General features: G+C 36.6%; 1 protein-coding gene across 4 annotated transcripts in view; it reads left to right on the top strand.

Annotated features, from left to right (window-relative positions):
• LOC138939615 (CD151 antigen) overlaps positions 1 to 24,834 on the top strand; it is a 132,353-nt gene that overhangs the window by 33,161 nt on the left and 74,358 nt on the right. For 3 of the 4 annotated variants that reach the window (XM_070307567.1, XM_070307566.1, XM_070307568.1), the window contains one exon: positions 2,764 to 2,853. The gene's annotated coding sequence lies outside the window, so the exon portion shown is untranslated. Of the gene's footprint in view, positions 1 to 2,763; positions 2,854 to 16,224; positions 16,869 to 24,834 lie in introns of those variants that run through there. The other variant, XM_070307569.1, reaches the window with a different exon arrangement.

A 24,834-nucleotide genomic window follows, 5' to 3' on the forward strand; every position in this document is an offset into this window, starting at 1 on the left:
AACACAAAAACTTACACATACTCACTTCCATGATTTGAATGATCTCTCAAAAATTGAATTCGTCATTTCGGATTCTCCATTTTTAATTATTAATTTTCACGCGATTCGTAATAAGTGACCAGGCAAACGTATACATAAATTACCGACTTTCACGATTAGAATGATTTTAAAAAAAATTTTGATAACGGACAATTGGAGACGTATGTCTGAGGGATAGATGTTTCTTATGTTTCGACCATTTTTTTTTTTTTTTTTCAGGAAAACCTTTTCTGCTTGGGATTTCTCTGGTATTTTTATCGAGAGGTATCTCACTGTCGCAATACGTATACATTTGTTCTGGAATTACTTTGCATCATGTCGTATTCGCATTACGCCGCATTACTTCATATTGATTTACAAGTCCTATGGTACAAAACAATAATAATACAGACAAGATTAAAACATCTTAAAAAATAAAAATGATGTCATTATGAACGTCATCTTTAGAACGTCTTTTGGACACGCGTGAATAATTTTCTGAGAGTCAAATTTATGATTATTTATTTATCAATATCTCGAATAAATAGATAACAACCGCAAAAAAAATAATTTTTTTAAAATTTAATAAAGTGAATTAAAAATAAGGTATTGTTGATAAGAAAATCGACACTATGTTGGTTTTTTGCTGCCAAATGCGGCTGACTGTCTATAGATAGATAGTTACGATTAAGAGGGATGTCCAGAGAAATGCCATCTAAAACCAAAAAAGAATGGAGTGCCAACCTAAGGGCCAATAAACAAAAGAAAAAAACTCAAAATAATGATCTTTCATCTGAAAGCACGTCTTCTATAGTTGAACTCGAATATGAATTTGTCCGTCGAATTACTTAGAATCACATGGAATTGTTTGAGTAATTTCCGGTAATTTGCAATACAAGTACAAATTTTTGGTGAGTGAGACACCCTTCGATTTGTCTTGAACTTAATTTCGAGCTATTGCTGCTTTCTGGAGCACATCAAAAGAGTGTTTGTGAGGTTGGCACGATATTCTACAAATTAAAAAAAAAAAAAAAAAAAAATTCTAATACAGTTCCTAATAAAAATTAAAAAGAGTTCCGCATTTCTTATATTAAAAAATCGAAATTGAAAAAATGTCGTGCTAACTGCGAATTTTCACTAAGTGTCGTGCTAGACGTAATTGTGAAAAATTGTTTAAAAAATAATAAACAATTCTGAACTCTCTGTAAAAATGTTTTTAAAGTATAGAACTCTTATAGAACTGTCTAAAACTACCATTAAAACTGCGAAAAATCATCAGCACGACACATTTTCACCAAATGTCGTGCAGGGATGCGTGGATATTAAAAATTGGTTAAAAATTTTTAATTGGTGGATTATCGATCTGAAATTACTTATATGTGCTAAACTTGAACAGAACTATCCGGAACTCTTGCCAAAAATGATGATATTCAACGCGTTTTAGTACTTTAGAGGGGAGGGTGTCGTGCTAGATTCGCGAATTTAGCGCGATACTTTTTCAATTTCGATTTTTTAATATAAGAAATGCGGAACTTTTTTTTAATTTTTATCTGGAACTATAGAACTATGAAAAGTGCTATTAAAACTCTTAGTTTTTTTTTTTAATTTGTAAAACATCGTGCCAACTGCACAGACACGTCGAAAGACATAAATGACGCAAAAGTATCAAGAATGCCTATTTTAGAAGCTGTGACTGAGGTTTTCTCAAAAACTTGACATGATACTATTTCCAGATTCGTAATCAGCACTAAAAAAATCTATCAGGAATGACTTGACAGAACTTAAGGCAAATTTGATGTTGAACAGTATAATCATAAATATTTTAAATTATATTCTAATTAATGTAATAACTTATGTTTCGACGTATCTTTTATTACTTTTTATTGATTGAAACCTTATTAAATTTTCTTTTTCTTTTTTAAAGAACAAGAAAATGGCATCGCGCGTTTGGAGGAAGCGTCTCGCGTTTAATACGTCTGGATTTCATTTCTTCCTTTCTGAAAGGCAGTTTGATGTTATGTCCGTGCAGCCGGTTCGTATTACGTGGCTTATCGCTCTAAATGCCGTAAATCTGATCGCGTTTACATGGCGCATCCAGCAACGAGTTAACATTGTTCTGTGCATTGTTTATAACTCGCTACCGTTTCGCGGCGGAGAACGATATAGGTAAAGAGTGGTTTTACTGCTTGTATTAAGTACCGGCGTCGAGGAAAGCAACTACTTCCATCATCGAAATCTTCACGTTATCTCGCTAATTCCCTATTCGTACGATTGCAATGTTTAAGTAAAATGAATCACTCCATTTGCGAGCATTGTACTTACATTCTTCACTTAATTTCTCTATACACATTGTAGAATTCTTGGATAGTTCGTATATTTTGATAAAAAGATTAATTATAATCGTTGTTAATTGCGATTCGATCGCAATTCGCATTTATTTCGTTAACAAGATCACAGGGGCTACGCTTTGTTCGTTTTAATCCTTGCGAATAAACGATAAATCAACCGTTGGCGTGAATAAAAATTTTCAACGTAATTAATTCACTCGCACTGGCTTTAAAAGCGTTTGATACAAGGAGCACGTTCGAATGTCATCAAATATCGGATTTAACCGACGCGCGTCGATGTTATTGACTTTGAGGATAAAATTTCACATAGCTGTTGGCGAATGTTAACTAAAAGTGCGCGCCATTGTCACAGCTCTTTCGATGGTCATCGGCTAAACATAATTAAAATTTGTTTCAGATTGGATAGCCGAGTGAAGTAAATAGCTTCGAGGACTCTGAAATAGACATGTGTGAGGATCAACCGAACGTTACTCGCCAATGACGCAGGGTGAGTGTTTCTAGTATCGGATTGAATTTTTATCGGAGCACAATTCTTCTTTATCGCACATCGAATCGCTTAGTACAATATTATGGGTATTTTTACTATAATAATGCGTATGTTTTCATATTAGGTGTACAACTTTGCTTTCGCCGTTTTTTTTTCCCCGAAATTCGAGGCTTTATTGTAAATTGTTTGTTGAGTCACTCCCAATGATCGTGCCAATTCTTTTTGACTTTGACTCGAGTCTTCATTAAGTAACGCCTCCAAGTCTGCATCTTCGAAAACCTTCTCTCTTCCACCGCTATGCCGCGCTTCGACGTGAAAATCACCGTTCTTGAAGCGTTGAAACCACTCACGACACGTTCTTTCGCTAATAGCGGCTTCATCATAAGTATTTGAGAGCATTCGATGAGCCTCGGCCGCAGATTTCTTCATATTGAAGCAGAAAATTAAAACCTCCCGCAAATGACGAGAATTTGGCTCGTAAACTGACATTTTCAATCGAGAATAACTTTATGATGCAGACACAAATCGACTAATGTTTCTATAGGGTTATGTTGACAGATGCCCAAGTTTATTGCATGACGTCTATGATCTATTTATTTCGACCACTACTTACCGCTAAAGCCATCTATAGGAAAACGGCGGAAGCAAAGTTGTACACCTAATATAAATTCTGTTTAATTCTCCAAATCGCTAAATAACATAACGGTTATTCGAAAACACTCGATCTAATAACTCAATAAGTGATTTTGTTCAATCTCACTATCGCCCACTTTACATTTCGCCCAACTGCTCCGCTTTCGCTCTCAATTCCCACTGCTGTTTTCACTAACTCATTCTACTCCTTATCATCCTTTTTTACACGTACAATATTGTATAGCCATTGATAGATTACTCGCTCTTTGATAAAATTTCGCCTAAAGCCAAATATCTTCACCGACGACCCTGAAAAAACGCGTCAATAATTTCTCTCTTACATTTCATTAATCGTTTTATTCCAAACGAATGAAAGATGTACGATTGAAATTATCTATACGCGAGTCGGATAATTGAGAGTACCTTAGATTTGAATAACGGCTGAACCGATCAAATTTTTGATAAGCTTAATCGATAGCTTGAGTTCGATTTATATAAAGAAAGTGTCTTTACTTTCGCTCTGCGTGTTCTATAAAGCAAAGATATTACGAAGAAAAGTTGAAATATGGAAATTTTCATATGTAAGAAACGTCACAAATCATCATCATCGTCGTCATCGTCTCGTCCCCTTTACCGCTATAAATGTATTATATTGAAATAATACTATTTTGTATAAGAGTTCTTTTTTTAAAGCAACAGACGCTTGTGCTCGTGCACTAAGTGCTTTTTTCCACTTTTTTTAAAAATATGATTTTCTGGAGAGATTATATATGGGCATGTGCATTTTCCTTTGTTCTATTCGATTTTCTGCCTTTCTCGATATGACATCGTATAAATCATATAAGAGGAAAATCCAGAGGAAAAGGATCATGAAGATGTGTACGGCACACAAAGATAAAAGGAAATATTATATGTACATTCGACGCTCGATCGACACGCATTATCGCACGATCTGTTTGCGCGGCCATAAATGGCCACACGCGCGTACGCCAGCGGATATAGTTTCTCAATGATTTCTCAAATCATTAGGTGAAAGGCCCTCTAGGAGGCCACCTCCCTTCTCGATCTCCATCTCCCTTTTCCTCGTCGCAGGTTCGATACTTGTCTTAACAACCGCGTATACGTTTCTTACATATTTCTTCCTCCCATCGCGTATTCTTCTTTAGCCGCGTACGAAAACTGTGAAAAATAAACCCATTAACTTTCAGTTTTCTCCTCCATGAAACGTTGCACAATCTCGGTTTCCTTGCGTCGTCATTAAACAAAGTAATTAACGGATTGAACCACTTTATTAGATGGTATTCTGAGTGAAAATTCTTGTTGAAGAAGAGACTGTGCAGAGATAGCGCGCTATAATCTTTAAATTTATGAAGATTCTCTGCGACTCGGACGCGTAAAGAGAATCTTAAAATTTTGAACAAACAAAGTAATTTTTCCCATAACTCTTATCCCGAAGAAGAATGATAATTTTGTCAAAAAATATGGTATCTTTAATATTTCCTCTGGCAAGTATGCCAAAGGAAAATTCTAGCAATAAATCGAGGTATTCGATATATTTCTATGATGCGCTCATTTGTATAATATTGTTTGTTATTCTCTCTATCTTCTGTGCGCTGCGGGTGCTATGTGGAGGAACTAATTGGTCGAAATAACAGTTGCGTTTGCATCTCGCGAATGGCCATTTGGGACTCGCCTTGGCGCGCTTCCACGGTGGAAATCGACGGACAAAGTGATTTATCGATTGAATTTTAATTTCCGGATCTGCATAACTTTTATCTCTCTTCTCGCTGCATCGCGGTCGTATAACGAACAAGCGCGAATCAAACGATGTGGAAAAAAGGCGTCGCGAACATTATCGTCACGCGATCCTGGCATTTTTCACGGCGTCACGGAGCCAGTTTATCCGCGAAATTTGTTGGATTAAAAATAGTCTTTAGTTATGCGCGATAGAGGTTTCGACATCGGACGCGATCCTTTTTGCGAGGAGTTCCGTTGCGCTAAATATTTCGCTCGTTGAAACGACAAATAAAATCGTCGCTCGAATTGTACATTTTTCACAAGTGGTACAGGAATCGCGTACGATAACGTATTTGTATGGGATAGTTTCCTATGTACTCAGCGACAGCTTCATAGCCGGCAAAGGCACGCTGTCGCGAGTTTTTCTGCCACATTTTTCGTATGCCTTCCGCACGGATAAATCTGTGATCTCTTTTTTTTTTTTTATTCCATTTCCGATATCGTTGAAACAAAAGCGATATTTTTTTCTCTATTTCCCCGCAGCGTCATAGCGAAACAAAGAGTGCATGGCAGTTCTGGAATTCGTTTTCAATTTGCGGACGTCAACGGTCAAATTGGATGTAAAACTTCGCAATTGATTCGTTCTTTGTCTACGATGAACCTGATTTTATCGGAAACACGATTTATCCGCAATATATTTTTGTCTTTTTAATAAATTCTATATAGTACACGTAGGTAAAGACGCGCGAATAATATTCTCGTATAAGTTAAAACAGCCGTAAACGGATAATTTCATAATGCCACTTCTATGACGATTACTTCTTCTTCTTCTTCTTCTCTGATATGGCTGGGAGAGACTTTCCGAAAGGAATTGTCTATACACTATTAACTAGGTATAGGTATTAGGTTAATATATGATAAACTAATATAGGTATTGGATAGGATAACATATAATAAACCAATATAGGCATTATATAGGATAATGTGTGAAAACCTCTTCTTTTTGAGTCATATGGCAGGATGGGAGACCCGAGCGGAATCGAACCTGGAATCTTTCGATTACCAGCCTGCGACTCTACGCCCGGCGCCACGCATCGCCCCGCTATGACGATTAGTAGCTTTTAACCAAGACTTATTAATTAAACGTCAATTAAAATTCGGCAAAATAATTCATCGAGGGATATTAATAATGTCACTCGAATTGCCTGCCTTCCATTTCCATTATTCCAGAGTTTCAATGTGCGTCTCTGTGACCGCGACAGACGGCATAGGATATTAACCAGGAGAAGGACAATCACGCTAAACCCGCCGACGTGTGGTGTCTCTTCGTCTCTGTCAACATCGTGCATTCGCCCGCTCGTGCGAATCTCGCAGATCTACCGTCTGCCCGCCCGTCCGCCGCCGCCGCCGCTAAATTATAGACTGGTACGCGAACGTATTTTCTTCCATGCATATTGCATATAGATAACGAGGGACGCCACCGCCGTCGCCAAGCGTTCGTTTCGCCAAGGCAGGCGCCGCGACGCTCAATTCCATCTGTGCGCGACATACACGCGCGCGCATATGTCACGGCTCGCACGATTTCTCTCTCCTTCCTTCCTTCCTTCCTTTCTCCCTCGCTCGCACGTGCATGAAACTATATCATCCCTTCTCTCCCTCTCCCTCTTCTCCCCCCCCCTCTCTCTCTCTCTCTCGACATCGAGCTTGTTCCGAGTGTTCAGATAATTGCAAGAGAGAGAGAGAGAGAGAGAGAGAGAACATATGTCGAGAGAGATCTTAAAATTCCTCCCCTAACCGGATCTCAGACGCCACGCCGCCCTCCCGCTCGGCTTTTCTTCAGGCAAATCATCATCTTGACAAAATTCTCAGCCTCCGTTCTTGCTACTCAACGAAGATAATCTTTATCAATTAAATCTCACGATCAGGTCCTTGTCGCGAAATCATGGAATCAATTTCCGCGGACACAAGTTGAATTAGATTACTTATAAATCTGACTCGAATAAATGCGACCGTTCCTTGCGTTTAATGAAGACTGCAATGTGTTTAATCGCATCATTTTTGTGGATTATATTTATCAACTTTTATATATTCAATTTGTTTTTATTTTTTTTTATTTTATTTTATTTTATTTTATTTTTTTTTTTTTCACGGAGAAGAAATTTTCGCGACAAATTAGAGATTAATTTTTTTGTTTTTTTTTTTATCACAATCACGATTTACAAAATATTACTATATCCAATTATTAAATGAAGGAGCCAATTTGCTAGTAAATAATGAATATCTTAATGACTTTTATTTAATATTAATATATCTATTATTGTATTTTAGAATACTATAAGTAAAATTAATATATTAAATAAAATCTGCCACGATTTTGTTTTATAAAATAAAAGAGATATTATTGGTTAAATGTCTTGGTTAAAAGAGAAATTAATCATAGCGAGCAAGAGAAAGCCGTCCAAGTCAGATGCTCTTTCGAAGGGACTTCTTCGCTTCTTTCATTTTCTACTCTAGCTTGTTACTTCAGTTTTATAGGTTTTGTCGATGTTCTTCTTGCTACTTCGTAGCGTTCTTTGCTCTCCGTCACAGTCATTTTCTAAGTATACTTGAAGATACCGTCGTATTTAGTTGACGCTTTAACGAAGCTTTAAACAAAGGTGTTTCTAACTCGATAATTACATATCCGAGGAAAGTTTTCTATTGCGGAGAGCTAATTTAATAATAACGAATAAAGTATAAAATGCGACGAAGAACTAACGAATGAATTCAACGAATATTTGCTGTTTTTGCAAAACTTTTTTTTTCTTTTCCAAGAAAAAAACGAAGTCGTGCGAATTGAAATAAACATATTGAAGGTGGAATTAAAACTTTGATAACAATGATATGTGTTGAAGTATGTAAAGAATGTATGTCTTGTCTCTCGATTTATTCAATTCGCGCTACGGATCTCTTGGTTATCGTATACGCTTTATTAAAGCAAGTTACGAAGCTTATGAATGTTACGTCCACGGTATTGACTCCGGAAAGAAATATGACTTTGATATACTTCCGGCGAGGGAAGATGAACCGGTAAATAATGAGAATTCCATTCGACGGAGTTACTCTTGTCTTCCTCGAAATTTCTCTTTTTGTGTAAAAGTATAGCCCGCTTTACGAATACTCGTAATCTCTAGCAAAGCTCGCGTATATCCGGCAGGTAATTCGAAGTTCAAACTATTTCTCCAGTTTTTCTCTTACCCTCGAGGGATACTATCTCACCCTCCTCCTTCCCTTTTTTTTTCCATTTTCGCGCGTTTGCATTTTTCACGACACGAGTGAAATTCACCGCTGAATTCCTTGCTCGAAATCTCGTCGTCTGCTTTATATCGTGGCCGTAGAAACCGTGGAAAGGGTAATGCATTTCCGTGCGTGGCAGAAGTGTTCCCCGATTGCACAAAGCAGATTGCATAATCAAGCCGGGACTTAGTAATAAATAAGTTGAAAAAGACTTTATCTGCGCTAGAGCAAGATACACGAGGATTGCTCCGAGCGATTTTCTCTACCATAATCCGTTAAAGAGGAATTATTCCCGAGCGACTAACACAGTCACAATTACCGTGATCCTGCATAGCAAATTAATTTTCGAAGCTTATTAATTTTGATTCATCTACAATATAATGAAGTTATAAAATGCATAAAATCATTAACTGTCAACGATTGAAAATACGCGATAGAATTTCAGAGAATAAATTAACAGAATTTTACGATTTAATTATCTTTTACTTTTATCGCACTATTTGAGATGCATACGCGCACAATAGCGAGAATGGCGAGATAGTTAAATAAAAATAATTAAATTTTTATTCAGCGCTACAAAATAAAGTGTTTACATGTCCAGATGTAACATTAGCTTACTTTTTTCTAAACTTGTGGTCGCGGAATGTGGCCCAAGAGAGAATATCTGTTATTAAAAACGGGGTATAGCAAGCAAGAATCTCTCTCTCTCTCTCTCTCCCTTTTTTCTCACCCGTCAGAGCAGTAAACTTTTTTCGCGTTTCCGACTATATGAAGAAAAAAATATGCTCGCGTCGTACGAACGAGACAGCGGAGAATAGAAGACCCGCTGCCGCAAAGTTAAAAAAAGGGAAAGAATGGAAAGTCGTTTCTCTCGCGTGCCAGCATATATAATAATGTCATATAATTTTGTCCGGCGTGAAGCTTTTCAACAACGATGATACGGATTGAAATCGATCGGATGCTTTCGCGCAGTTTAAGAGTTGGGAAATTACTTGCTTCCTGAAGAGATTTCGTACTCTACCGAATAGCGCGGGACGGTTGCATTATCGTGCTACAGCTAGTAATAAGCTGGCGCTATATGAAACGCGCGGATATTCGATACAACATCCGCGGTCGCAATGCCTTGTGCATCCGCGCAATGCGCAAGTTGCGAGTGCACAAGGCGCCATATTGTGAAACCGCATCGAACCGTGTCAAAGCGACGATGTTTCGTGCAAATCTGAAGCACGGTCTCTCGCTCCGATCCACGGCACTTGCAGAAGCGGGAAACTTTGTAAGCGTGTCGTGGTATATAAAGTGAATTACAACTACGTTTGCGAGCGTGTCGATGAAAAGGATGGTATCCCTAAACTTGACAATGCACCATGGCGGATGTGGCGAATGCGAGATCGTAAACGCGACGATCGCGCAGCCGCGAAGATTAATATCCCCGAATAGATTCTTTGTATATGTTTTTGATTATTAAATAATAAACAATGTTTATCTCGCGAAATTTTCATAAGATATTTATAAAGAGTAATATTATCCTTCCGTAAGATTTTGCGAATTTTGCTTCTACATCGCGCCTGGAAATCGAAATTGATTCGTTGATATTGTTTTACGCTAAAGCAAACAGTTTCTCGAGATATCAAATGTATTGGATGATTGCATAAGTTCGTGCCCGATTTTCATAGATGGCATTAAGTTGCTGCATGGCGGAATTCTATTGTTTTCGTGTGGTAATTGTTGCTTACACCGAATAGATGACGTTGTCTTATGTCAATTTAGCGTCAGACATTGTTCAGATAAGTCCACTTGTGCATAAGAGAAATTATTAAAAATGGAGAATGAAAGGTGCATTTGCGGCATGTAATGCTATATGAATTTCGGAAAGGGGTGAGTGTTGGGATTGCACAAAAAAATATTCAAAGCGTTTATTTGGACCGCGCTCCTGCTCTCCGAACAGTCAAAAAGTGGTTTGGCAGATTTCGAAATGGTGATTTCAATATGGAAGATCAATCCCGCTCTGGACGATCTTCTGGCATTGATGATGACAGTGTGCATGCCTTAGTGGAAAGAAACCCAAGGATTACAACTGAGGATATTGCTGAGAGGCTGAACATCGATAATTCAACCGCTTTTCGTCATTTAAAAAAGCTTGGATACATTTCCAAGCTTGATAGGTGGGTGCCGCATCTCCTGACTGAAAGGAATAAGCTGCAGGAAAACTGCAGGAGTTGCAATGGGAAATTCTGCAGCACCCGCCATATCCTCCAGATATTGCGCCTTCAGATTTTTATCTGTTCCGGTCTTTGCAGAATAGTTTAAATGGCAAGAATCTCAATTCCGAGGAAGCTGTCGAAAACCACCTTAGAAACTTTTTTCAAGAAAAACCAAGTTCTTTCTTCAAAAATGGAATCGACAAGCTTATAGATCGTTGGAAAACCATTGTAGAAAAGAATGGAGACTATATAATTGATTAATAAAAGTGTTATCTCTAAAATATAATCTATTGAAGTTTATATTTAAATCGGGCACGAGAGAGAGAGAGAGAACTTATGCAATCACCCAATAGTTCCTTAGGCTTCGCAATTGCTCGCAATTGCTCGAATAAATTGTTTCGCTCGTCGGAGTAGCGAGTGAAGCGGACGATAAGTAAATCGCGGGATTTCGTCTCGTACGCGCCGAAGGTTTCCGGAACAGTTTGAAGGAATTTCCAGAGTAATTAAGTATCAACCTGCTCCTCTTCCAGCGAGCCTTCGGCTGCGCGTCTGTTTCCGCAATCGGTACCGAGTGGCGATTTCCGTTTCCATTTCGCCGATCTGAGCGGCATTAGACACGGGAATTGTCGAGTCTTCTTATTGGATGTCAAACCACGTCGTAAAAGAGTGTTGGAACGCGGTGAGAAAGCCTCGGAAAGTGAACGAAACGGTGGCTTAAGTACATTGGACCCTCGAACGATAAGTTTCTCGATTTCTTCCTGCACTCCCCCAACTTCTTCTTCTTTCTCTTGCTCGCTTCGCCTTTCCTTTCTGATATTACTCCTTTTCATTCGTCTCCACAAAAGAGAACGACATCGTAAGAAGGAAGGAAGGATGGAAGGAAGCGAGTAAGTTCAGCGATTCCCCTCCCTCCATTATCGCCGCAAACTAACCTCCTTTGTTTAGCGTACCGTGAAGTCGGCTCGCTTGTCCGCAAACTTTAAATGCCCTTTCATCGCTTCTTCCTTCCGGCGGGACAAATCGCTGCTTACAGACTTTCTACCCTATCTTTTTTCCCGCCTTCTCCCTCCGGATGCGATTAAATCTTGGCGCATGGGTACCATTGTAGTCCCCGAGTGGCTGGTATGGAGTGCTCAACGAAGGCTGCGAGGAGAGAGTTTCCTCTATCGTTATCTTCCGAATTCAAATCTCCAGGGTGTCTCTTGAAGAATATCGATATTTACAGTGAGAATTCCTTTTATTCCCCCATCGAGATATCTTAATCACGTCTGGTTAAATTCTGTCGAAATTCCCTCGGCTAATTTTATGCGATTTAATTAAGCAGGAAAAAGGACAGAATACGGATCATTGCAGAGAAACGTTTATTTTTCGTTCTTTCTCTTTCTCGTTTACCCGACAAATGTAAAACTTTCGTAGCGTTATCAAAACCGTTTCGCCATCGCTTTATCGCCTTTTAAAAATTTTTTTCATTTGTTCAAACACGATTGCGTATCGAATGGGTCGAATGGCTATTTCGAAATAAAATTAAAAGCTCTACAGTGTTGCACGTTACATGTCACTTCCTTATTATTATTATTATTAAAATATTTACACATTCACCGGATACAGAGGGTATAACGATGATTCCGTAAATAAAATAATTACGTGCATTAATTCAGAATTTCAACCGGAGTTAATTAACCCAGTACGTGCAGATGACATTTGGGCATTTGTTATAGATACGTTGAATGTAAGTGTATTTAAATTGAAAGCAAAATTTTGCTTATTTCAAAAAACTGTCATATCTACTATATTCAAGTACGTTAACATCGTTATGTCATTATTCATAAAATCGATTCTTAATTAATAATTTTTATACACAAAAGATATAAAAAAAAATCTTTTAAACTACAAATTTCTCATATATCAAATCAGTTTATAAAATTTTCTAAATACTTCTTTTTGCTAATTTATTTTCTGTAAAGATTTTTTTTTTTTTTTTTTTTAAGATGTGCGTAGGTTTTTGATTTCTATCAGTTTTTCGTTCGTACATTCATCAATATTCAAATGCGTTGAAATATAAAATAACGATAGTAGCAAATCAGGTTTTATCAATGCTAGGTATACAGCTCGCTAAGTGATTTGAAATTCAGCATCGGTTAGAGTGACAACTAAGATAAGAGAGGTGGCGAATACAGAATTGAGTCAAAGCGATGTTGACACACCGTTCGATGTCGGGCCACCGCCACGAAGTTGATTGTATCGCACAAAGTACAGCTTCCATCTCTCGAGGGGCCTATCGTATCGGGGGACGCCGTTGCGGCCAGTGTTGTTTGCTCGGTAAATATTTTTGCAGTCGGCAATGTGTTGGCGCATCTCATTAATGGGAAGCGTTCTGTTAAATACTGCGCGAGTAACAAGACAAATTGAAGTATGTATTCCCTAAGTAAAGTACGGCACACATTAGCGCTTACTCCTCCGCGTACTTAAGCTCCACGGCAGCTCGCTAATTCACTGTTATTAGTAAAACTGGAAGTAACTAATACTGGTATATTCCGTTAATGTCCCACATTTGAATTAATTAATCGAGAGAGAGGGCTTCCTCAATGAATGCGCTGAAATTAGATTACTTTCCGTCTCGCGCTTCACGCGCGTAAGCACGAACGCGCTCGAAGACGCGCTCGACGAGCGAACGACGTCGTCGTCGAAAGAAATAAAAGGGAAAATGGCCGGAAAGGAGAAAGTCGGGAAAGATGGCCTTCTACGCGACCCATATTAAGTTAGCCCCCCCACCAACGCCAAATTAAATCAAATACATCAAATAATTTAGTGCTAATTATGTGCTAATTAGTTGCCGTAGTCCGAATTTTGTTGCTCAAACCGTTTAGCAGGAATTTACATTCAAAGTGGGGGGTGCTAGCTTGACATTAAGCCAGCCCCCCCCCATAGTGAAAAAAATATATAGAATGCTCGAATCAAAAAATAAAATACACTAGAATTTGTTGCTATTTTGTTGCTCTAAAATAACATAAAAATATTTTAAAAAAAGTATATTATTTAATTAATACCACTATATACTCAGTCTCGCCGCGCCGTACCATTCACTTGCGCGAAGTAAAAGTAAATAAAAAAATGTATCGCTCGCATGTATTTGGTACTGAAATAATCTGTGGACAATATACTGTCGAAATATATGAGAAACTGAATTTGTTGCTCGTCTTAAAGTATTAAAAATCGATACTTTGTCGCCGCGGACCCTATACGACGCACTCTTATATTATATAAACTAACTAAAAGAATTTGTTGCTCGCATGTTTTTGGTATTAAAATAATCTGTGGACGATGTACTATTGAAATATATGAGAAACTGAATTTGTTGCTCGTCTTAAAGTATTAAAAATCGATACTTTGTCGCCGCGGACCCTATACGACGCGCTCTTATATTATATAAATTAACTAAAAGAATTTGTTGCTCGCATGTTTTTGGTATTAAAATAATCTGTGGACAATATACTATCGAAATATATAAGAAACTGAATTTGTTGCTCGTCTTAAAGTATTAAAAATCGATACTTTTTTTTCACTATGGGTGGGGGGCTGGCTTAATGTCAAGCTAGCACCCCCCACTTTGAATGTAAATTCCTGCTAAACGGTTTGAGCAACAAAATTCGGACTACGGCAACTAATTAGCACATAATTAGCACTAAATTATTTGATGTATTCGATTTAATTTGGCGTTGGTGGGGGGGCTAACTTAATATGGGTCGCCCGAGGACCGTGCGAATCTCGGCCTAAGACGAAATTAGGGAAATCATTGATGCACGGGAGTTCGCTGATTATCCGAGAGCATCAATGACGATATTCAAGTATCCGTGGATTACTGAGTAAACATATACCGAGATCGATCCCCCGACAATTCTACGCTACAATAATTATTTTACGATTCTGAAATTCATTAGACGATGAAATGAGAATTGAATAATTAATTCGAGGAGATCATAATTTTTCCACGCGGCATTTCGATAACTTTTCGCGCGATGAGCTCTTTAATCACGCGAGCAAACGCGAGTTTTCGCTACGGATGAGTAAAGCGCAAAGGGCCCGCGTGCGTTCATTCCCGAGAAAAATGAGAATGAGAGAGGTAGTTACCCCCAAAATTCACTCTCGATGGATGAAAAGATGCGAGAGATACGGAACGCGCGAACGTAATACGTCTCGATAATCGCGCTTGTGCGAAGAGCGTTACGGAAAATTTAGGCTGGACGGATAGGTGGGGGGGAGGGGAGGGGAATGTCGTCGAATATCTCTTCCAAGAACAGGAGCGAGCGAGTTTTTTGCGAGAAAAAAATCGTGCGCCAAAAAACCTTCGCGATACGAACAAGGATAAGATAACGAAGCTCGAGCGATACTTTTGCAATCTCGCGATTATTTTCTGGCGAAATTATACATATAATTCAGAAGAAGAATCATATATTTTAAAAGAATATTAAAGTATATTGAAATACGAAACGTGTGAAAAACGCGACGCGAAGCTTCACCAATTGTAAAATTTCTCATTTAGCTGTTGGTACTCGTGGTTTCTCGCGGCATTTCAGAGACATCGATTAACGTTGACACGTCACCCTTAATTGGATTTCAGTAACATCCATAGTTTTAAAACTAACCAATCACCAATCAAGAATCGAATGACCGTGATTGGTCAATTTTACAACCATGAATATTATTAAACCTGACGTGTAAAATTAGTCGACTAACCGAACACATTTTTTTTTTTCTCTTAAATAAGAATATTTTATTAGGAATGTTCATATGTGGTGTGCGAGCTGCTTTTCAGATATATTCCTCCTCGAATCTTACACATTCTATTCAACGATTATTCTCGTTGTATTATCGTTTCGCCATGAAAATTGATCGAGATTTTGTAATATAAGCTCTCTCTCTCTCTTTCTCTCGAGCCGCGCTTCTTCGTTTATATCTGAATGTTTACATCCAACTTTTTTGAACGCTTCCGTACCGAGACGTTCGGCGACGCGGTCCTCCCCTCTCCTCACCTACCCGTCCAGCCTAAATTTTTCGTAATCGTGTCAGTCCCTTCGCACAAGCGCGAGTCTCGAGACGAATTACGGTCGCGCTCCGTGTTTCTCGCGTCTTTTTATCCGTCGAAAGTGAGATCCGCGTACGAAGGAGTGTCGGGGGGGTCTTGTATCGAATAACAGGCGATTATCCGAGTGTAATATATTAACCCGTGTAATCGTGATTAAGGCATCTTTCGATATATATATACTCGCAAACGACAAGATTTTTCCCACGCATCTTTTATCTATCGAAAATGAATTTCGCATCCGAACGAATATTCGAAATATCCGAATCGAGAGTAATTTGTAGTTTTGATATATCGACTTTATAATACGATACAACGATCGATGAATACATTATTTAACATATTTTTAGGCGCTGAAATAATTTACTCGCTGTCGTATATAATAATATCGCGTTGAAAATATAAGCGCGTCGCGTTCCACACGTTTCTGCTTTAATATTCTTTAATATTGTTTTCAAATGTAATCCTTTTTTCAGAGTTATATTCACAATTTCATAAATCGAGATCGCAAAAGAGCGTCGCTCGAGCTAGTTTGATTTATCTCGCGCAGGATTCTTCGCGTACGGTTTATTTCTTGGAAGAGACGCGCTCGCTCCTTTTCCTGGAACGGATATTCGACGACGCGTCCCCCCCTCCCCATCTACTACTACTCAACCTGCCTAAATTTTCCGTAACCGTTACAGTAACCGTCGTATTGCATTAGCGTGCGAGATTGAAATATTCTTTCCGTATTTCTCGCCTTTTTTTATCCATCACAAGTTTATCCCGTGTATAAAGTGGATGTCGCGAGTATCGGGAATGTCGATTAGAATCACGGAAAATCGTCTCCGTCCATTTATTAATACGCGATTATATGTTCTTTCATGTTTATAATCGGCATGGAAATAATTTTACCGCGTCATTGCATATGGCGGATTTTGGACTACGAGTGAAATAGTGATTATGAGAATAGTGATTATGCATGAGTGGACAAATTGATAGACTGTCTCGTCTCAATTTGAAGCGAAGGGAGCAACCGGAAACGGAAAGGATCTCGCGATGACCAGATGCGGAAAGAAGTGAGACATGCAAGGGCGGTGCATCGGTCGGTCAGTAGAATTTATTATTAAACATTTAAAATTGTCAATATAATTTTTAGTTTATGGAAACAATAGTATTGAAAAATCGGGGTTTTTTTTTTTTATTAATGATTTATAGCTCATGTATAAATATTTAGAATTATAACTGACCATATTATCTTTGCCTTGATTATTTCTATTATTCGTCATTGATGATTATTAATGATTTCATAATTATAATCGTTGAGCGCATTAATTTTACTATTTTATTAGCATTCGAAATTATCATTAATACGATTACATTTTATTTAACTCTGATCACTCTGTAATCTTAACATCCTTAACGCGTCATTTTTAGAGAATGAAAATTATCAAACATGTGCATTAACAAAATTAATCATATAAATATTTAGAATTAAAACTGACCATATTATTTTTGCCTTGATTATTTCTGTTATTCGTCATTAATGATTACTGATGATTTCATAATTATAATCGTTGAGCGCATTAATTTTACTATTTTATTAGCATTCGAACTCGATCATTAATACGATTACATTTTATTTAACTCTGATCACTCTGTAATCTTAATATCCTTAACGCGTCATTTTTAGAGAATGAAAATTATCCAACATGTGCATTAACGAAATTAACAATATGCATGTCAATTTATTTTCTAATTTATGGAAACGATGATATTGAAAAATCGAGTTGTTTTTTGATTAATTATTTATAATCTGATAATCATATAAATATTTAGAATTAAAACTGACCATATTATTTTTGCCTTGATTATTTCTGTTATTCGTCATTAATGATTACTGATGATTTCATAATTATAATCGTTGAGCGCATTAATTTTACTATTTTATTAGCATTCGAACTCGATCATTAATACGATTACATTTTATTTAACTCTGATCACTCTGTAATCTTAACATCCTTAACGCGTCATTTTTAGAGAATGAAAATTATCCAACATGTGCATTAACGAAATTAACAATATGCATGTCAATTTATTTTTTAATTTATGGAAACGATGATATTGAAAAATCGAGTTGTTTTTTGATTAATTATTTATAATCTGATAATCATATAAATATTTAGAATTAAAACTGACCATATTATTTTTGCCTTGATTATTTCTGTTATTCGTCATTAATGATTACTGATGATTTCATAATTATAATCGTTGAGCGCATTAATTTTACTATTTTATTAGCATTCGAACTCGATCATTAATACGATTACATTTTATTTAACTCTGATCACTCTGTAATCTTAATATCCTTAACGCGTCATTTTTAGAGAATGAAAATTATCCAACATGTGCATTAACGAAATTAACAATATGCGTGTCAATTTATTTTTTAATTTATGGAAACGATGGTATTGAAAAATCGAGTTGTTTTTTGATTAATTATTTATAATCTGATAATCATATAAATATTTAGAATTAAAACTGACCATATTATCTTTGCCTTGATTATTTCTATTATTCATCATTGATGATTATTAATGATTTCATAATTATAATCGTTGAGCGAATTAATTTTACTATTTTATTAGCATTCGAAATCATCATTAATACGATTACATTTTATTTAACTCTGATCACTCTGTAATCTTAACATATATCTTTAACGCGTCATTCTTAAAAAAGCAAGAGGAGCAACAAATTCAGTTTCTTATATATTTCGATAGTATATTGTCCACAGATTATTTTAATACCAAAAACATGCGAGCAACAAATTCTTTTAGTTAATTTATATAATATAAGAGCGCGTCGTATAGGGTCCGCGGCGACAAAGTATCGATTTTTAATACTTTAAGACGAGCAACAAATTCAGTTTCTCATATATTTCGACAGTATATTGTCCACAGATTATTTCAGTACCAAATACATGCGTGCGATACATTTTTTTATTTACTTTTACTTCGCGCAAGTGAATGGTACGGCGCGGCGAGACTGAGTATATAGTGGTATTAATTAAATTATATACTTTTTTTAAAATATTTTTATGTTATTTTAGAGCAACAAAATAGCAACAAATTCTAGTGTATTTTATTTTTTGATTCGAGCATTCTATATATTTTTTTCACTATGGGGGGGGCTGGCTTAATGTCAAGCTAGCACCCCCCACTTTGAATGTAAATTCCTGCTAAACGGTTTGAGCAACAAAATTCGGACTACGGAAACTAATTAGCACATAATTAGCACTAAATTATTTGATGTATTTGATTTAATTTGGCGTTGGTGGGGGGGCTAACTTAATATGGATTTCTACGCGCGTTGAATGAGACGTATATTCACCTGCGCGACGACGATACACTTCTCATGAATACGGTGGTTCACAAGAGCTTCGCGACAGCTTTGGATGGGGATGAAGAGGAGGGGGGGGGGGGGGCCCGGCATTTTGTTTGGAACCGGCGGAATTATTTTCTTAGCGTTTATTCCACCCCGTCGGGGATGAGACGCCCGCGTCTTCTTTATCTCCTCGTTTCCATGAGAGTGGGTCAAACCTCTGAGATGTCTCTCTTGATTTTCTTTCTCTTTCTCTTGCCTACGGTAGAAGAATAACAATAACCGCGGAAAACCACCGCGACTTTGCATGCGACGCAACGCTCCGTGTCTTTCAGTGAGCTTGACGGATTCGACGATTTAAAGCGAATGCGAAACGAAGCCAGCAGCTCTTTACGTTGAACGCTTTAATTGTCGCGGTATTTTAATGTCTTCTCCCGCGTGGTTAATTGTGAACTCATCTCGTCTTCTCGATAAGACGATTTAGCGATATAAGAAGAGATAGAAACTATATATCCAGCGTTGATTTATTTTGATCTTACATTTCTCTTATTTTTTTATTTGAACATATATAATAAAATAATTTAGATGATTTATTTTATAGATTTTTTTCTCGAGCAAAAATATTATCGTATAATAATATAAAATTACAATTTCTAATGTGAATAATGTGAAAAAAATATTGAATATATATATGGTGTGACATATAAGATATTATATAAACGTATAAATTATTATAATTTAATCTTTGCGATCCGATTTATTTTTTATGTTAACTATATGATACATTACGCGAATAAAACCAGAATTACATGCGATATTTCCTCGATATTTTGACGTTTACAAGAGAAAATTGCGCAAACAAGGATTTACATATTTGTTTCGCAGAATATTTCTATTTCGTAGTGAACGAAAAGTGTTTTGATATTGTGCAATCAACTAGATTCAATCGGAATAAGCCGATTAAATATTTTCTCTTTTCATCGCGAGATTTGTTGGAAAATCTGTTACCCTTTAAAAAAGGATATTCGATATCACGTATTTATAGTATTTTTATAAATAGTACTTTTGTCCTAATTAAACATATTTAAATCTTTGCTGCGTAATTGCAACAATATTTGTGTTTAATACATTTATCAAGATATGTTTAATCAATTCTTTCGCGTCGTTAAATGCACTGGATTGCGTTAATTATATGTATATATACAGGATGTCCAATTTTAAAGGACCCACTCAAATATCTCAGAAACGCTGCGTTAAATCGAAAAATGTTTCAAACAAAAGTTGTGTGGCTTCAAGGGGGCCATAAGATGGTGACAATGATTTGACCTTGGAAAATCGTTTGAAGGTCATGTGAAGGTCAACTTTGAAATCTTAAATGGAAACCCCCATTCTTTATTTAGTATTCTTGTAGCTGACATCGAGAGCTTTCCAAAACACTATAATTAAGTATTTTTTCATTAAGTACTTTTTAATTATTTTATATTTTAATCTGACATATTTTGATATGGTCCTTTAAAATGGGACACCCTGTATAGATATAATTTTATTTGTGTTTACACGTTTGGCGAAATCTTGTCCGATACTGCGCGTCGTCGTCGTCATCATGGGACAATTCCTTTCTTTTTTTTTTTTTTTTTTTTTTTATCTATACGTGGCCCGAGCTCATCTGTCACAGCCAGCATGAGGCGCGCGTCGTTCTTCTCGCTTTCGCGAGTAGAACAAATTGTACCTGACAGCAGGACACGGCCGGTGAGTAATGGCTTTTTGGAGGGGTGGTTAGCCCTGTTTGTACGTCGAGAGTCACTGCCGGATCACTCTTCTGTTTTCATCGTCGACTGCGTTGACACGCCCCTTGAATACGCGCCTCCACGTCTATGCTCATTATGATCAGCATTGTGCGCACCCTGGTTCGGAATAAAAGCATTAAAAATTACGTAAAGGGGTGGTCCTCGCACGTGAATGTCAGATATGACATAGCGAAATTACGACGTCTCCAAAGCTCGCTGGAAAAGGCATCTGTTTGTGGAAAGAGGATAGATCCGTTTTCCCACCATATTCATTTTTCCTTTGCTTGATAATTAATTCAATTCTTTTTCATGAAAACATGATATAACGTAATGTAAGATGACACATTTAATTAATTAATAAAAAAAGATATATGTTAATAAAACTACATAAATATATAATATATACATAAATATACATACATATGTATAAACTTTGTTAACATTTAAAATGAAGAAGGACAAAAAAACCTTGGACGAACAAACACGGAACATAAATTTTAAAAAATTCATATATGCACTCATTTTTTGAGATTGCGCTTGCGACTGCGTAATGAGGAGAGAATCAAGCGTTAAAGAGATTTCTTTTTAGAAAGTCGCATCTGCGGTTAGATAGGCGAAATGCTAAAAATTCTTTTCTTTTCGATCTGATTGATGTCTTTCTATCTTTGTGATTTTTGTGACGCTTTAAAGCTTCTTTTCCAAAAGCAGGGACAGAGATTGATAGAAAGGCGTGCTCTTAAGTGCGCCAGACTGACGGATTCTCTAGGCTTTTATATTTGCATAATTCCATCTCTTAATTCAGGATATATATATATATATAAAACACAAATAATTGTGTAAAAAAATACATTATAAATAAATACATACTTTTTCTTTAAAACAATTATTTTCTATATACCAATTGATTTGTCTCATTATTCTGTATATAAAAGTATTATAGCAAGATTGTCGAAAACTAAATATTTTACGAAATATTTTATTTTTTATATCAAAATATGTTAGATTAAGATATAAAATAACTCGAAAAATACTTAATGAAAAAATACTTTATTATAATGTTTTGAAAAGCTTTCGAGATAAGTTACAAGAATATGTAATGAAAAATAGAGGGTTTTATTTAAAAAAAATTGATTTGGGCCTTATTGGGCCCAACACGGACCCCCGATAAGATCGTCTATTAGCTCTCTTTAAACTCTATATAATTTTTCTCTGAAATGCATCGTTCAAGAAAATTTGACATCGTCGTTTAAAATAGGACGCACTGTATACATGTATACACAATTATGTACGATACAAACAATTGCAATTAATTCTTTAAAAAAACAAAGAATTAATCGATATCGCGAGACGCTACAAATTTTATCTTGGAATATAGCGTTACATTATTAAAGCCGTCCAAATCTGATTTCTGTATCTCTGAAACCGTCCAGACATTAATTTTCGTCGAACAGTAAAAGATTTTTTAAAAATCAATTAAAGTGCCGTGACCGAAGATAAACGGTTTCTGTACTCGCTTAAAAGTTTCATCGGCGGAATTACGAGGAGATAAGCAGATCGCACAAATAAGAACGAAAAAGAACTCGCGATGAAGTTCTCAGCACCTTCGGTACTGGAAGCGGAAACTTTCGCTGTAGAAAATTCAATAAGGACTTTCGGATCCTAAGGGTTCCTAATTATGTGGGCATTAATACGCAATTAAAGTTCCCCTCGTTAAGTCTGTCCTTGCCTTCGTATAGCTTCGGCGCTCAAAGCGAATATCTCTTCCCTAAATAAGAGAATGGTAGGAGGGTAAAATAGAGAGAGATGAAGAAGGAATGAGAAGAGAAGATATCCCGGAAATCGACACCCGTTCTCTCCTTTCTTCGTCCTTTTCCTTCAGAGAGACATTATTATTATCCGATACCGTTGTAACGTCGTTACGTGGATTCCCTTCGTTTAATGGTGGCTTTCGTGCTCTTACAATCCGCCAAGTTTCGTGATAATTCATTCTATCCAGTTTCCGCCTTTGCGCGAATACAAAGACTATGGGACAGGACGGGCGATGACATGGAAATTCCTGTTCAAAGAAGACGAGTACAAGCTGCTTCATTTCTCACAAGAAGAGATACTTCCGCGGAGAAATTAGCTCGTGAAGTACCACGAAAAAAAGCTCGATGCCAATACTAGATGCAGAGTATTTGCTTTAATTCGTCAACTCCTCGACAGAATCAAATATTCGTCGCATTTTTTTTTTTCTGATTCAACGTTAATTTGTGCGATTTTGGGATGAGCGCGTGACATCTGGGACACATCGTACATCATATTCGAGTAACGCTACGGGAAACACGTAATTAATTGCAATCATTTTCGTGATCGTGCTGGGGCGCGCAGTGGGATGCCAGAGCGATAAATTGTGGCCATTTCCGACGTCTGGAATCTGCGATGCGATAACCATTCCTAAAGGGCTAAATGTCGTATATCGATCGAAAGATGCAGCTCGTTCTCCCCATTTTAGAGAGAGAGAGAGAAAGAGAATAAGCCTAATAATGTCTTCAAATATTATCTCTCTTTCGTGTTCCGGTATTATACATTTTACTATAAAGAAATATAATTTTTTAATCGAATATACTCTGTTACACACATACATACATATATATATATATATATATATGTTTTTTTTTTCTACTGAAATTCTCACAATATTCCATCGAGATTTAATAACGCTCGCGTTTATTTCAACGGACAATTTATCACAGATATCTTCGCGATCTATCATATCATCGATTCGAGTATTCAATTAATATCTGGCCATCGCACAGTTCGCCCTATTTCTGCGCGTGCAGAGATTAATATTTGGACGAAATTTAATAACGCACATTCAGTATAACTCATTACACAAGATTTTGCAATGTATTCGTCATGTTATGGATCCAATATTTAATTAACATCTAACCTTCATGATCCATTCTATCTTCCAAAGCCGAGATCCATAATATTGCGACGAAATTTCCATTTCCGAGAGGAATCACATACTGGTGGCTAGTGATAAAATGAGCTCGCTCGTTCGCCAGTGATTCTCCTCGAGACAAAGAAGCAAACCAAAAAACCGCATTAACCATCCTCCTCCATCCCTTCTTGCGTCAAAAATCAAGATAAAAAACGCTCTTTCAAGAGAGAGCTACGAGGTCTCACGGCACATTCCGCGGACAGAGGATCTCATTTTAGTCAGATTGGATGGTTTCTGTTCGCATACTGTGCCACATCTTTCCATCATTCTTACTTCACTTTACTCCTTTCTCTCAATTTTCAATCCTACTGCTAAGAAACGATAGAAACGCGTGCTCGAAATTTGGCAGCGATGATGGTGAGAATCATGGTTGGGAAGTAAACGCGTCACTTGTAACGTCGTTACAGTTACTTTTTTTCGGTAACGATCGTTACTTTTTTTCTATTTCTAACGGTAACGGTAACGTCGTTACATTTTTACAGTAACGGTAACGAATTAGCCGTTACTTTTATCGTTATTTTTCGCATCTTTATTATCTTATATCTATTCAATAGATGTATTTTTTGAAAAATATTTTCTAACCTTCTATCATACAGGCTGCATTCTGATAGTCACTGCCGGTACTGAAAATCTATAGTAACGTAAATTATAGATTTTACAATACTGATAATGAATATTGGAATACGCTCTTAATAATATCAATATTTCTCTTATCGACATTTAAAAACAATGTTTGATAAAAATTTTCGACAAAATTGAAATTTGTAAATTACAATTTAAATTCCTATAAAGATAAGTGTCTTAAAAGGTAAAGATATTACCATAAAAAATTAGAATCATGAAATAAGTTTAATATAAAAAACGCTTGCTATATAGCGACTAATTTAGAGTTTTTAATTGTAACATAGATTATTACAT

Source organism: Polyergus mexicanus, unplaced genomic scaffold, assembly GCF_030449975.1.
Source record: "Polyergus mexicanus isolate NDT 795.1 unplaced genomic scaffold, iyPolMexi1.0 SCAF_14, whole genome shotgun sequence".
NCBI classification, from domain to species: Eukaryota; Metazoa; Arthropoda; class Insecta; order Hymenoptera; family Formicidae; genus Polyergus; species Polyergus mexicanus.